General features: G+C 40.1%; 1 protein-coding gene and 1 pseudogene across 1 annotated transcript in view; one reads left to right on the top strand and one right to left on the bottom strand.

The window, feature by feature from the left end:
- LOC133233786 (cell surface glycoprotein CD200 receptor 1) overlaps positions 1-13077 on the top strand; it is a 64007-nt gene that overhangs the window by 43391 nt on the left and 7539 nt on the right. The window lies entirely within an intron of this gene.
- On the bottom strand, positions 8412-9171 carry LOC133254847 (putative protein CRIPTO3; annotated as a pseudogene).

Below are 13077 nucleotides of genomic sequence, written 5' to 3'. Positions count from 1 at the left end.
CCAAAGGAGTAGCCAGAGGTCCTGAACTTGTGACTTCTCAGTTCCTCAACCCTGCAGTGACCCCTGTGGGACCTTCCCCTTCTATGGGACATAGTTTGGAAACTAACAGTTATGTGTTAATCCTTCTCACTAAACACCTGTAGAATAAAAATTTGCTGGTACAGTACCATACCATACTGTCTTGATAACTGTGGCTTTGTAGTAGAGCCTGAAGTCAGGTAGGTTGATTCCTCCAGTTCCATTCTTCTTTCTCAAGATAGCTTTGGTTATTCGAGGTTTTTTGTATTTCCATACAAATTGTGAAATTATTTGTTCTAGCTCTGTGAAGGATACCGTTGGTAGCTTGATAGGGATTGCATTGAATCTATAAATGCCCAGAGATAAATCCACGCACATATGGACACCTTATCTTTGACAAAGGAGGCAAGAATATACAATGGATTAAAGACAATCTCTTTAACAAGTGGTGCTGGGAAATCTGGTCAACCACTTGTAAAAGAATGAAACTAGAACACTTTCTAACACCATACACAAAAATAAACTCAAAATGGATTAAAGATCTCAACGTAAGACCAGAAACTATAAAACTCCTAGAGGAGAACATAGGCAAAACACTCTCTGACATACATCACAGCAGGATCCTCTATGACCCACCTCCCAGAATACTGGAAATAAAAGCAAAAATAAACAAATGGGACCTAATTAAACTTAAAAGCTTCTGCACATCAAAGGAAACTATTAGCAAGGTGAAAAGGCAGCCTTCAGAATGGGAGAAAATAATAGCAAATGAAGCAACTGACAAACAACTAATCTCAAAAATATACAAGCAACTCCTACAGCTCAACTCCAGAAAAATAAATGACCCAATCAAAAAATGGGCCAAAGAACTAAATAGACATTTCTCCAAAGAAGACATACAGATGGCTAACAAACACGTGAAAAGATGCTCAACATCACTCATTATCAAGAAATGCAAATCAAAACCACTATGAGGTACCATTTCACGCCAGTCAGAATGGCTGCGATCCAAAAGTCTACAAGCAATAAATGCTGGAGAGGGTGTGGAGAAAAGGGAACCCTCTTACACTGTTGGTGGGAATGCAAACTAGTACAGCCACTATGGAGAACAGTGTGGAGATTCCTTAAAAAACTGGAAATAGAACTGCCTTATGATCCAGCAATCCCACTGCTGGGCATACACACTGAGGAAACCAGAATTGAAAGAGACACGTGTACCCCAGTGTTCATCGCAGCACTGTTTATAATAGCCAGGACATGGAAGCAACCTCGATGTCCATCAGCAGATGAATGGATAAGAAAGCAGTGGTACATATACACAATGGAGTATTACTCAGCCATTAAAAAAAATACATTTGAATCAGTTCTAATGAGGTGGATGAAACTGGAGCCTATTATACAGAGTGAAGTAAGCCAGAAAGAAAAACACCAATACAGTATACTAACACATATATATGGAATTTAGAAAGATGGTAACAATAACCCTGTGTACGAGACAGCAAAAGAGACACTGATGTATAGAACAGTCTTATGGACTCTGTGGGAGAGGGAGAGGGAGAGGGTGGGGAGATTTGGGAGAATGGCATTGAAACATGTATGATACCATGTATGAAATGAGTCGCCAGTCCAGGTTCGATGCACAATACTGGATGCTTGGGGCTGGTGCACTGGGAGGACCCAGAGGGATGGTATGGGGAGGGAGGAGGGAGGAGGGTTCAGGATGGGGAACACATGTATACCTGTGGCGGATTCATTTCAATATTTAGCAAAACTAATACCATTTTGTAAAGTTTAAAAATAAAATAAAATAAAATAAATTTGCTGGTACATTGAAAAAAAATTAAATTTTTTAACATGGTAGAAATTAAAACAAAATCCATTCATGCTTTAATTGTGCCATTAGAAACATTTGACAGCTATTTTGTTTTACTAATATTTTTGTCTCCCTGAAGATATTTTGGTTACTCTAAACTTTATCCTTAAAATGATTGTTAATTTATTTTGGATATAAAACTACTATAGTGGCTCTTGACGTGATATTTTAACCAAACCATTTTGATGAGGTCAAGAAAACAGTCCATTAAGTTTCTGCATATAAATATTACCAAGAAGTGTGCACAATAGACATTATAACCTTGTCTTGACATTTTCTTAATTCTTCATCCATCCCTTTATTGGGATGAGGTTCACTCTTAGGTTCAATATCTGTTTAAATATTTTACATTTTAACTTGATAATGTCAAAACAATCATGTCAAATAACATCATAGTGAAGGTGTCAAGATAATTTATAATGTCAAATTACACTTTTTAGGAAATAAATGTATTAAACTCTTCTACTACAGGGGTGTTAAACATAGTTGAAAATCAGAATTATGTGGGGAAATACAAAATAATAAAGATTCCCCAATTCCTCTCTAGATCTGCTGAACCAGAAAATCTAGTGATTGGACTTAGCGTGTCATGTTTTCCAAGAAGCAGAAGGTAATATGGAGTTCAGTTCAGTCGCTCAGTCGTGTCCGACTCTTTGCGACCCCATGAATTGCAGCACGCCAGGCCTCCCTGTCCATCACCATTTCCCGGAGTTCACTCAAACTCACGTCCATCGAGTCGGTGATGCCATCCAGCCATCTCATCCTCTGTCGTCCCCTTTTCCTCCTGCCCCCAATCTGTCCCAGCATCAGAGTCTTTTCCAATGAATCAACTCTTCGCATGAGGTGGCCAAAGTACTGGAGTTTCAGCTTTAGCATCATTCCTTCCAAAGAACACCCAGAGCTGATCTCCTTTAGAATGGACTGGTTGGATATCCTTGCAGTCCAAGGGACTCTCAAGAGTCTTCTCCAACACTACAGTTCAAAAGCATCAATCCTTTGGCACTCAGCCTTCTTCACAGTCCAACTCTCACATCCATACATGAATACTGGAAAAACCATAGCCTTGACTAGACGGACCTTTGTTGGCAAAGTAATGTCTCTGCTTTTAAGATGCTGTCTAAGTTGGTCATAACTTTTATTCCAACAAGTAAGCATCTTTTAATTTCATGGCTGCAGCCACTATCTGCAGTGATTTTGGGGCCCCTAAAAATAAAGTCTGCCACTGTTTCCACTGTTTCTCCATCTCTTTGCCATGAAGTGATGGGACCGGTCAAGCAGGAGATGGCAAGAGTGAACGTTGACAGTCTAGGATTCAGCAAACTGAAATGGACTGGAATGGGTGAATTTAACTCAGATGACCATATTATCTACTACTATGGGCAAGAATTCATTAGAAGAAATGGAGTAGCCATCATAGTCAAAAAAAGAGTCCAAAATTCTGTACTTGGATGCAATCTCAAAAACGACAGAATGATCTCTGTTCATTTTCAAGGCAAATGATTCAATATCATGGTAATCCAAGTCTATGCCCCGACCAGTAATGCTGAAGAAGCTGAACAGTTCTATGAAGACATACAACACCTTTTAGAACTAACACCCAAAAAAGATGTCCTTTTCATTATACAGGACTGGAATGCAAAGTAGGAAGTCAAGAAACACCTGGAGTAACAGGCAAATTTGGCCTTGGAGTACAGAATGAAGCAGGGCAAAGGCTAATAGAGTTTTGCCAAGAGAAAGCACTGGTCATACCCAACATCCTCTTCCAACATAAGAGAAGACTACACGTGGACATCACCAGATGGCCAACACCTAAATCAGATTGATTATATTCTTTGCAGCCAAAGATGGAGAAGCTCTATACAGTCAGCTAAAACAAGACCGGGATTAACTGTGGCTCAGATCATGAATTCCTTATTGCCAAATTCAGACTTAAGTTGAAGAAAGTGGGGAAAACCACTAGACCATTCAGGTATGACCTAAATCAAATCCCTTATGATCATACAGTGGAAGTGAGAAATAGATTTAAGGGGCTAGATCTGATAGACAGAGTGCCTGATGAACTATGGACGGAAGTTCGTGACACTGTACAGGAGACAGGGAGCAACAATCCCCAAGAAAAGCAAAAAGCCAAATGGCTGTCTGAGGAAGCCTTACAAATAGCTGTGGAAAAAAAGAGAAGTGAAAAGCAAAGGAGAAAAAGGAAGATATACCCATTTGAATGCAGAGTTCCAAAGAATAGCAAGGAGAGATAAGAAAGCCTTCCTCAGCGATCAGTGCAAAGAAATAGAGGAAAACAATAGAATGGGAAAGACTAGAGATCTCTTCAAGGAAATTAGGGATACCAAGGGAACATTTCATGCAAAGAAGGGCTCAATAAAGGACAGAAATGGCATGGACCTAACAGAAGCAGAAGATATTAAGAAGAGGTGGCAAGAATACACAGAAGAACTGTACAAAAAGATCTTCACGACCCAGATAATCATGATGGGACTGGATGCCATGATCTTCGTTTTCTGAATGTTGAGCTTAGGCCAACTTTTTCACTCTCCTCTTTCACTTTCATCAAGAGGCTCTTTAGTTCTTGTTCACTTTCTGCCATAAATGTGGTGTCATCTGCATATCTGAGGTTATTGATATTTCTCCCTGCAATCTTGATTCCAGCTTGTGCTTTCTCCAGCCCAGGGTTTCTCATGATGTACTCTGCATAGAAGTTAAATAAGCAGGGTGACAATATACAACTTTGACGTACTCCTTTTCCTATTTGGAACCAGTCTGTTGTTCCATGTGCAGTTCTAACTGTTGCTTCCTGACCTGCATACAGATTTCTCAAGAGGCAGGTTGGGTGGTGTGGTATTCTCATCTCTTTCAGAATTTTCCACAGTTTATTGTGATCCACACAGTCAAAGGCTTTGGCATAGTCAATAAAGCAGAAATAGATGTTTTTCTGGAACTCTTCTTGCTTTTTCGATGATCCAGCAGAAGCTGGAAATTTGATCTCTGGTTCCTCTGCCTTTTTAAAGCCAGCTTGAACATCTGGAAGTTCACAGTTCACATATTATTGAAGCCTGGCTTGGAGAATTTTGAGCATTACTTTGCTAGCGTGTGAGATGAGTGCAATTGTGTGGTAGTTTGAGCATTCTTTGGCATTGCCTTTCTTTGGGATTGGAATGAAAACTGACCTTTTCCAGTCCTGTGGCCACTGCTGAGTTTTCCAAATTTGCTGGCATATTGAGTGCAGTACTTTCACAGCATCATCTTTCAGGATTTGAAAGAGCTCAACTGGAATTCCATCACCTCCACTAGCTTTGTTCATAGTGATGCTTCCTAAGGCCCACTTGACTTCACATTCCAGGATGTCTGGCTCTAGGTGAGTGATCACACCATCGTGATTGTCTGGGTCATGAAGATCTTTTTTTGTACAGTTCTTCTGTGTATTCTTGCCACCTCTTCTTAATATCTTCTGCTTTTTGTTAGGTCCATGCCATTTCTGTCCTTTATTGAGCCCTTCTTTGCATGAAATGTTCCCTTGGTATCTCTAATTTCCTTGAAGAGATCTCTAGTCTTTCCCATTCTATTGTTTTCCTCTATTTCTTTGCACTGATCGCTGAGGAAGGCTTTCTTATCTCTTCTTGCTATTCTTTGGAACTCTGCATTCAAATGGGTATATCTTTCCTTTTCTCCTTTGCTTTTTACTTCTCTTCTTTTCACAGCTATTTGTAAGGCTTCCTCAGACAGCCATTTGCTTTTTGCTTTTCTTTTTCTTGGGGATGGTCTTGCTCCCTGTCTCCTGTACAGTGTCATGAACCTCTATCCATAGTTCATCAGACACTCTGTCTATCAGATCTAGCCCCTTAAATCTGTTTCTCACTTCCACTGTATGATCATAAGGGATTTGATTTAGGTCATACCTGAATGGTCTAGTGGTTTTCCCCACTTTCTTCAACTTAAGTCTGAATTTGGCAACAAGGAGTTCATAATCTGAGCCACAGTTAACCCCGGTCTTGTTTTAGCTGACTGTATAGAGCTTCTCCATCTTTGGCTGCAAAGAATATAATCAATCTAATTTAGGTGTTGGCCATCTGGTGATGTCCACGTGTAGTCTTCTCTTATGTTGGAAGAGGGTGTTGGTTATCACTCTTGTGTTCTCTTGGCAAAACTCTATTAGCCTTTGCCCTGCTTCATTCAGAAAACTAAGATCATGGCATCCGGTCCCATCACTTCATGGCAAATAGATGGGGAAACGGTGGCTGACTTTATTTTTTTGAGCTCCAAAATCACTGCAGATGGTGATTGCAGCCATGAAATTAAAAGATGCTTACTCCTTGGAAGGAAAGTTATGACCAAGCTCAGTTCAGTTCAGTCGCTCAATCGTGTTCAACTCTTTGCAACCCCATGAATCACAGCACGCCAGGCCTGCCTGTCCATCACCATCTCCCGGAGTTCACTCAAACTCACGTCCATCGAGTCAGTGATGCCATCCAGCCATCTCATCCTCTGTCGTCCCCTTCTCCTCCTGCCCCCAATCCCTACCAGCTTCAGAGTCTTTTCCAATGAGTCAATTCTTTGCATGAGGTGGCCAAAGTACTGGAGTTTCAGTGCTAGAATCATTCCTTCCAAAGAACACCCAGAGCTGATCTCCTTTAGAATGGACTGGTTGGATCTCCTTGCAGTCCAAGGGACTTTAGACAGCATATTAAAAATCAGAGACATTACTTTGTCAACAAAGGTCTGTGTAGTCAAGGCTATGGTTTTTCCAGTAGTCATATATGGATGTGAGAGTTGGACTATAAAGAAAGCTAAGTGCCGAAGAATTGATGCTTTGAACTGTGGTTTTGGAGAAGATTCTTGAGAGTCCCTTGGAATGCAAGGAGAGCCAATCAGTCCATCCTAAAGAAGATCAGTCTTGGGTGTTCATTCGAAGGACTGATTATGAAGCTGAAACTCCAGTACTGTGGCCACCTGATGTGAAGAGCTGACTTGTTTGAAAAGACCCTGATGCTGGGAAAGATTGAGGGCAGGAGGAGAAGGGGATGACAAAGGATGTGATGGCTGGATGGCATCACCAACTCAATGGACATGCATTTGGGTAGACTCCTGCGCTTGGTGATGGACAGGGAGGCCTGGCGTGCTGCATTTCATGTGGTTCAAAGCGTCTGACACGACTGAGTGAATGAACTGAACTGAACTGCTTCATTCTGTACTCCAAGGCCAAATTTGCCTGTTTCCCCAGGTATTTCTTCCTGCTTTTGCATTCTAGTCCACTATACTGAAAAGGATATCTTTTTTGGGTATTAATTCTATAAGGTCTTGTAGGTCTTCCTAGAACCGTTCAACTTCAGTGTCTTCGGCATTACTTGGGGCATAGACTTGGATTACTGTGATATTGAACGGTTTGCCTTGAAAATGAACAGAGATCATTCTGTCATTTTTGAGACTGCACCCAAGTACTACATTTTGGACTCTTGTTGACGATGATGGCTACTCTGTTTCTTCTAAGGGATTCTTGGCCACACTAGTAGATATAATGTTCATCTGAGTTAAATTCACCTATTTCAGTCCATTTTAGTTTGCTCATTCCTAAAATGTTTACGTTCACTCTTGCTATCTCCTGTTTGACCACTTCTGATTTGCCTTGATTCATGGACCTAACATTCCAGGTTCCTATGCAATATTGCTGTTTACAGCATTGGACCTTGCTTCCGTAAAAATGAAAAGGCAACTTATAAAATGGAAGAAAATATTTGCAAACCATATTTATAAGATGTCAATATATGAAATATAAATAAAGAATTCATCCAACCCAACAGCAAAAACAAAGCAAAGCCAACTACTTCAATTTAAAAGTGGACATAGGACTTGAGTAGACATTTTTCCAAAGACATAAAACTGACCAGATAGAATTTTTTTCAAAGAGACTTTATTCTCTACAAATCTTTGAGAGAACAGGTGTTCTTGTCTTATACAGCTTCCTATAGATGATAGAAACTTGCCCTTCAACTTTGCTTTTTGACTTGCTTCTCAGTACCCATCTAATCAACTAAGTAATCCATTTATTTTCTCAACTCTCTCTCATTTGCTCTCCGTTTTCTACCTAGTCTCCCAGGGACACATGTACACTTCTATTACTCCAGCATCCTGTCTCTCACCTCTTAAAACTGCTCCTTCTCTTCTCCTTTGCTCCCATTACAGATTTTCTTTCCTTTCCAAGATATTGCCTTAATTAATTTGTTCAACTCTATTCACTGCTTTATACTCAGTTTCACATTGGGAGTAACCCTTAATAATCTGAAGATAGAATTCAATTGTTTAAAGGAAACTCTTTATAAACCCTTGCTAGAAATACATGTATCAGAAACACAGAAGTTCGGCATAATATATGGCTTACTTTTTTAAAGTAGTTTTCTGGAGAGGGCAGGGCAGAGGAAAGTAGCTGGTACTTTAAGGAAATGTTAGAGACCATAGGGAAATGTATTCACTCTTTCAAGACAACTAACGAATGAATCATTGTCCCTCAGTTGGGTCATTGGAGGGACAGCCTCTTCAGGTCATGAAATTTGCATGACAAATGTTGATTGCAAATGTGGGTTAATAACTGTATAGCAAGGAAGATTCCAGGTAGCAGAAAAGCACATGCAGACAATGTTAATTCTGGAGTTCCAGCAGTGATGAGGTGTTCATCACAGCTGGGTAGGAATCACTGAGGAATGCAGAGAAACTGGCCATGCCAGCATTTACACATGGAACACTTCATGGCAACCAGGTGTCATGGGGCATAGACCCACACACTTCCCTTAGTGCATGTCAAGCTCACAGTTCTCTCCACAGAGGGAGGATAGGTACAAAAGGACCCCAGAATGCAGGTTCCCCCATTCAGGCAGCAGGTTCTGTTTAGCCCCTTACTGTTCTGGATTCCCATGGATGATATAAACTGGGAAGGCCAATGATGAACCATTATCTCTGAAGGGCTGGTCTCCCTGTACTGGATGGGTAAGTTTACAGTGGCTCAATCCAGCAACTAATCCCAGTTCAAAGGCTTTGGAAAAGGCCATGATCAAAATCACACTGGAAGAGATGTGCTCCATCTTCCTTTGGTCCATGGCCCACAGATCAGTGCTAATAAATGTTTTGACTATAATCTTCAGGGAGATTCTCCTTCCTCAGCCATACTTGACTTTCAATTTTTTTTAATTGAAACTTTTAGTGAGATAATTATAGATTCACATCCAGGTGAAAGAAATAACACAGAGATCTCGTGCACCATTCCCGGTTTGCTCTAATGATAACATTATGCTAAATAATAGTATAATATCACAACCAGAGGACTTCCCAGGTGGCGCAGTGGTAAAGCATCCATCTGCCAATGCAGGAGACATGAGAGACGCAGATTTGAGCCCTGGGTCTGGAAGACCCCTTGGAGTAGGAAATGGCGACCCACTCCAGTATTCTTGCCTGGAAAATTCCAAAGATAGAGAAGCCTGGTGGACTGTAGTCCATGAAGTTGCGAAGAATTGGACATGACTGAGCACACACTCACAACCAGAATAGTGACAGTAATAAATTTAATTCACCAATTAAAAAATCCAAACTTTTATCTTTAGATGTATTGAGGAATGATCTATCTGGTGACAAGAATCTGAACCCAATGCTTTTTTTCTACAAGAAATTTTCATTAATTGTTTCTTTGGATAATCAAACAAACCCAAAGGAAAGAATTACTGTCTGTTTAAGTAGATGTAAGGAGAATTTATCAGAGAAGGCAATGGCACTCACTCCAGTACTCTTGCCTGGAGAATCCCAGGGATGGGGGAGCCTGGTGAGCTGCCGTCTATGGGGTCGCATAGAGTCGGACATTACTGAAGTGACTTAGCAGCAGCAGAAGTAGCAAGGAGAATTTATAAGCAGAAACTCATGCCCCTCAGTCTTCACTGACCCCTTTCACATAGAAAACCCATGTTAACACTGCAGTGAATCTGTAGATTGCTTCTCTCACCCCACCACCCTCTATTTTGTGGCAGAAGGCACCGTATTCTAAAATGTTTTAACCAGAAACAAACAGAATAAAGAAGGAAAAAGAAATAAAGCAGAAATTATGAAGGAGAAGAGGGTAACATCATCTGCAGGGTGTGAACGTGCGAGGGTGAGTGTGCAGGCAGGTCGGGCAGAGGCAATGAGGACCTGGCCTGGCTACAAAATATCTGAGCTTGTGGAGTGGGCAGAGGTGTCCCTGTCAGGGATGGCACAGCACTAAGGCCATGTTCAGAAAAGAGCAGTGGGGCAGCTGTGGCTGGAGCCAGGTTGGAAGTGCCTGAGAAACGTCAGGTGCAGCATTATCATGGCACCTGGTCCCCTCCCTATCTGTGGAAGTGCGGGGCTTGTGCATAGGATTTGCTGGATGGATCAGAGTAAAATTGCACCAGCTGGGCTTTAATTCCGGATTGCAGACTGGTCCCTAACCCCAGCCCAAGTTTGGCAGGGGGTCATATGAGTGGAGAATTATTAGTATTATGGTCTTTATGAGCGTTTTAAATACTCTGTGTTTTTTGTATTAAAGTGTATACTTCTAGAATGAGAGATCATGTTTGGCTTCTGTCACAAACCACGCAACAAATTACCAAACACACACACACACACACACACACACGACACAATGCAAGGGAAGGAAAACTATCCATGAAAAGATCATCGTGTCTATCCTGGTTGTACAGCTCTGTCATTGATCAAATTAGGATAAGTTACTTCTCTACTTCCCCATTTATAAAAATGAATATACTGATGCATGTTTCATAAGAATCATTTAAACATTATCTGGGATATAACTCAATTGATTACAATTAGATCTGAATAGTGGGTCAAATGCATATGTTTCTCTGGAGAGAAATAAATGTATATAAGCACAAATCAGGAAGTTCAGTCATTATCACCTAACTCACCAAAGAGGAAATGCTTCCTCTTAAGTTTCTCGTGAGCTGCAAACACAGTGGAGTTAAGAGAGCAGGGGATTTCTCATTAGTGCTTATGTGGGAGATCAGGAGAAGAAAAAGACTACAGCTAGGTATATGGAAGGAAAAGAGAGAGGTAAGGATAGGAAGAAGAAGAAGGGAACTCCCTTCAGAAAATGTCTTCAGCTTTTGGGATACTTTTCACAATTTTTCTCCCTTTCACAGCTGGTGAGTCTGTTGGGAGTGGTGGTGGGGAAGGGCGAAAGGTACTGGAGTGAAGTAGAGGAAACCATGTTGAGAAAGATACTTTAGATTGTTTTCCACCAAAATTTTTATGTCTTTTAAAACTCTCAATTTCATTCTTCTCTTTCTAGTTTCCTTGGGTAACAATTTTAGAACAGTCCTTGCATGGGAATCTAATGCTCTGCATTTCTAATGAGCTACCAAGTGATGTTGATATTGCTGGTATGTAGATCAACACTGAGTAGCAAGGTTTTAAAGAAGTCTTGTTTTTCGAAAAAAGACACTTGTGATAATTCTAAGACTGCATCTTTATGCCATTTGCAACAAACAAACCAAAAAACCAACCCTAAAATAAAGCAAAAACCAAAAAGGAGTCTAAGAAAGAACTCACACATAAATGTTAAATTCCTTATAAGTGGGTACAAGCTATTTAAGCCACGTTAGGGGATCTTTTTAAGAACTCCAGACGCCGTGTGATGTAGAAAAGGTATGCTTGCTCCCTGTACTTCCCCTTCCTGACTGTGGAAGCTTTGAGTTTGAGTATCTGCTCTGCCCTTTAGAGGTAGATTTCTCATCTCTACACAAGGAGTAGCCATTTCTCTCTGTAGAGAGTTCGTGAGTATATTAGTGCCTCTCACATAGTATAGAAGTGGCTCTCAAGCAGAGGATGCTCAGTTAAGATTAGGTTTCTTGTCTCTTTCCTATTTTATCTTCTGAAGAATCTATTTATAAATAACTACCAGTTTTGCACTCAAGATAATTTTAATTTCTTATCTTTTTATTCATTCTTAGTGCATTATGACAATGCATTTTAATCATTAGGCTGTGTTACTGTACATAATTAAAGTTAATAACACTTCTCTTATTTTAAAAAGTGTTTTACAAGTGTTTTTGAACTAACCTAGAGTGATCTTCTTTCTAGGTATTTCGGATTATTAGGGAAGTTTTGATATAAGAATACTGGGCTTCAGGTCAAAATATCTGAATTTGAGATGTAAACGTGGTCACTTACCAAGACTACCAAGATGCTTGAAATTGTGTTTTGTCTTTTATCTGTCTCTGCATAATTCATGGTACCTATCACAATACTTCAAATATACTAATGATATTTATTGAGCACTTATTACATGCAAGATGCTTTTCTAAGTACTCTACATGTATTAGTTCTTTTAATCATAATAATCCTAAAAGGAATATTACTTCTATTTAAGGGAAATTAAATTGAGACACAGAGGAGGTAAGTGATATATTTCACTATATCTAAGCTGCAATATTTTTTCACATTTTAGCATCTCCACAATGGGATGTGTATCAGTCAGAGTCCCAGCAGTAAATAACCAGCACACTTTGAGTAACTTAGGGAGAGTTTTACAAAAGCATGCATACTTTAAAAAGATGTGGTTTCCATAACCGGTAAGAGATAAGGAAGGACCTGGTGTCTTGCAACTGCTGGAAGGCATTACACTCCTTGACCTGAAGTTACAAGATGAAGGAATCTGAAGAAAGCAGTGTTTTTGAGAGCTGCCTATAGGACGATGGCTATGGGAGTGGTATATATGCAAACTCTAACACCCCCACAGGAAAAATGTAGTACTCCGACCTCACTCTCCTTCCACCTCTGATCTACATTTGCTGTCAATGCCTCCAAGAAGTCGGCCTCTTAGGACCTAGAGAATGGCAGAAAACATTGGAGAATTGATCTGGAGGGGCAAATGGAGCATATTCCAGCACAAGATGCATCCTACAATAGAAATCATGTCATGAGTAATTGGCAGAGCATTTTGTCTCCTACTGTTGCATAATCAATATGTTATAAATTAGTATCATTCTTTTATTTGATAAAGCACAGAAACTTGTTCAATGTTACACATTAGAAGGCAGTTGTGGCAGAATTTGCACCCAGATAATCTAACTCAAGAGCCCATGGCCTTAACCAGCATGCACTATAAGTAGATCCTTATTAAACAGTCACAGATAAAACTGTATTGATTTTTTGATTTTTTT

Source organism: Bos javanicus, chromosome 1 (genome assembly GCF_032452875.1).
Source record: "Bos javanicus breed banteng chromosome 1, ARS-OSU_banteng_1.0, whole genome shotgun sequence".
NCBI classification, from domain to species: Eukaryota; Metazoa; Chordata; class Mammalia; order Artiodactyla; family Bovidae; genus Bos; species Bos javanicus.
This window is presented reverse-complemented; position numbering and strand designations above follow the sequence as displayed.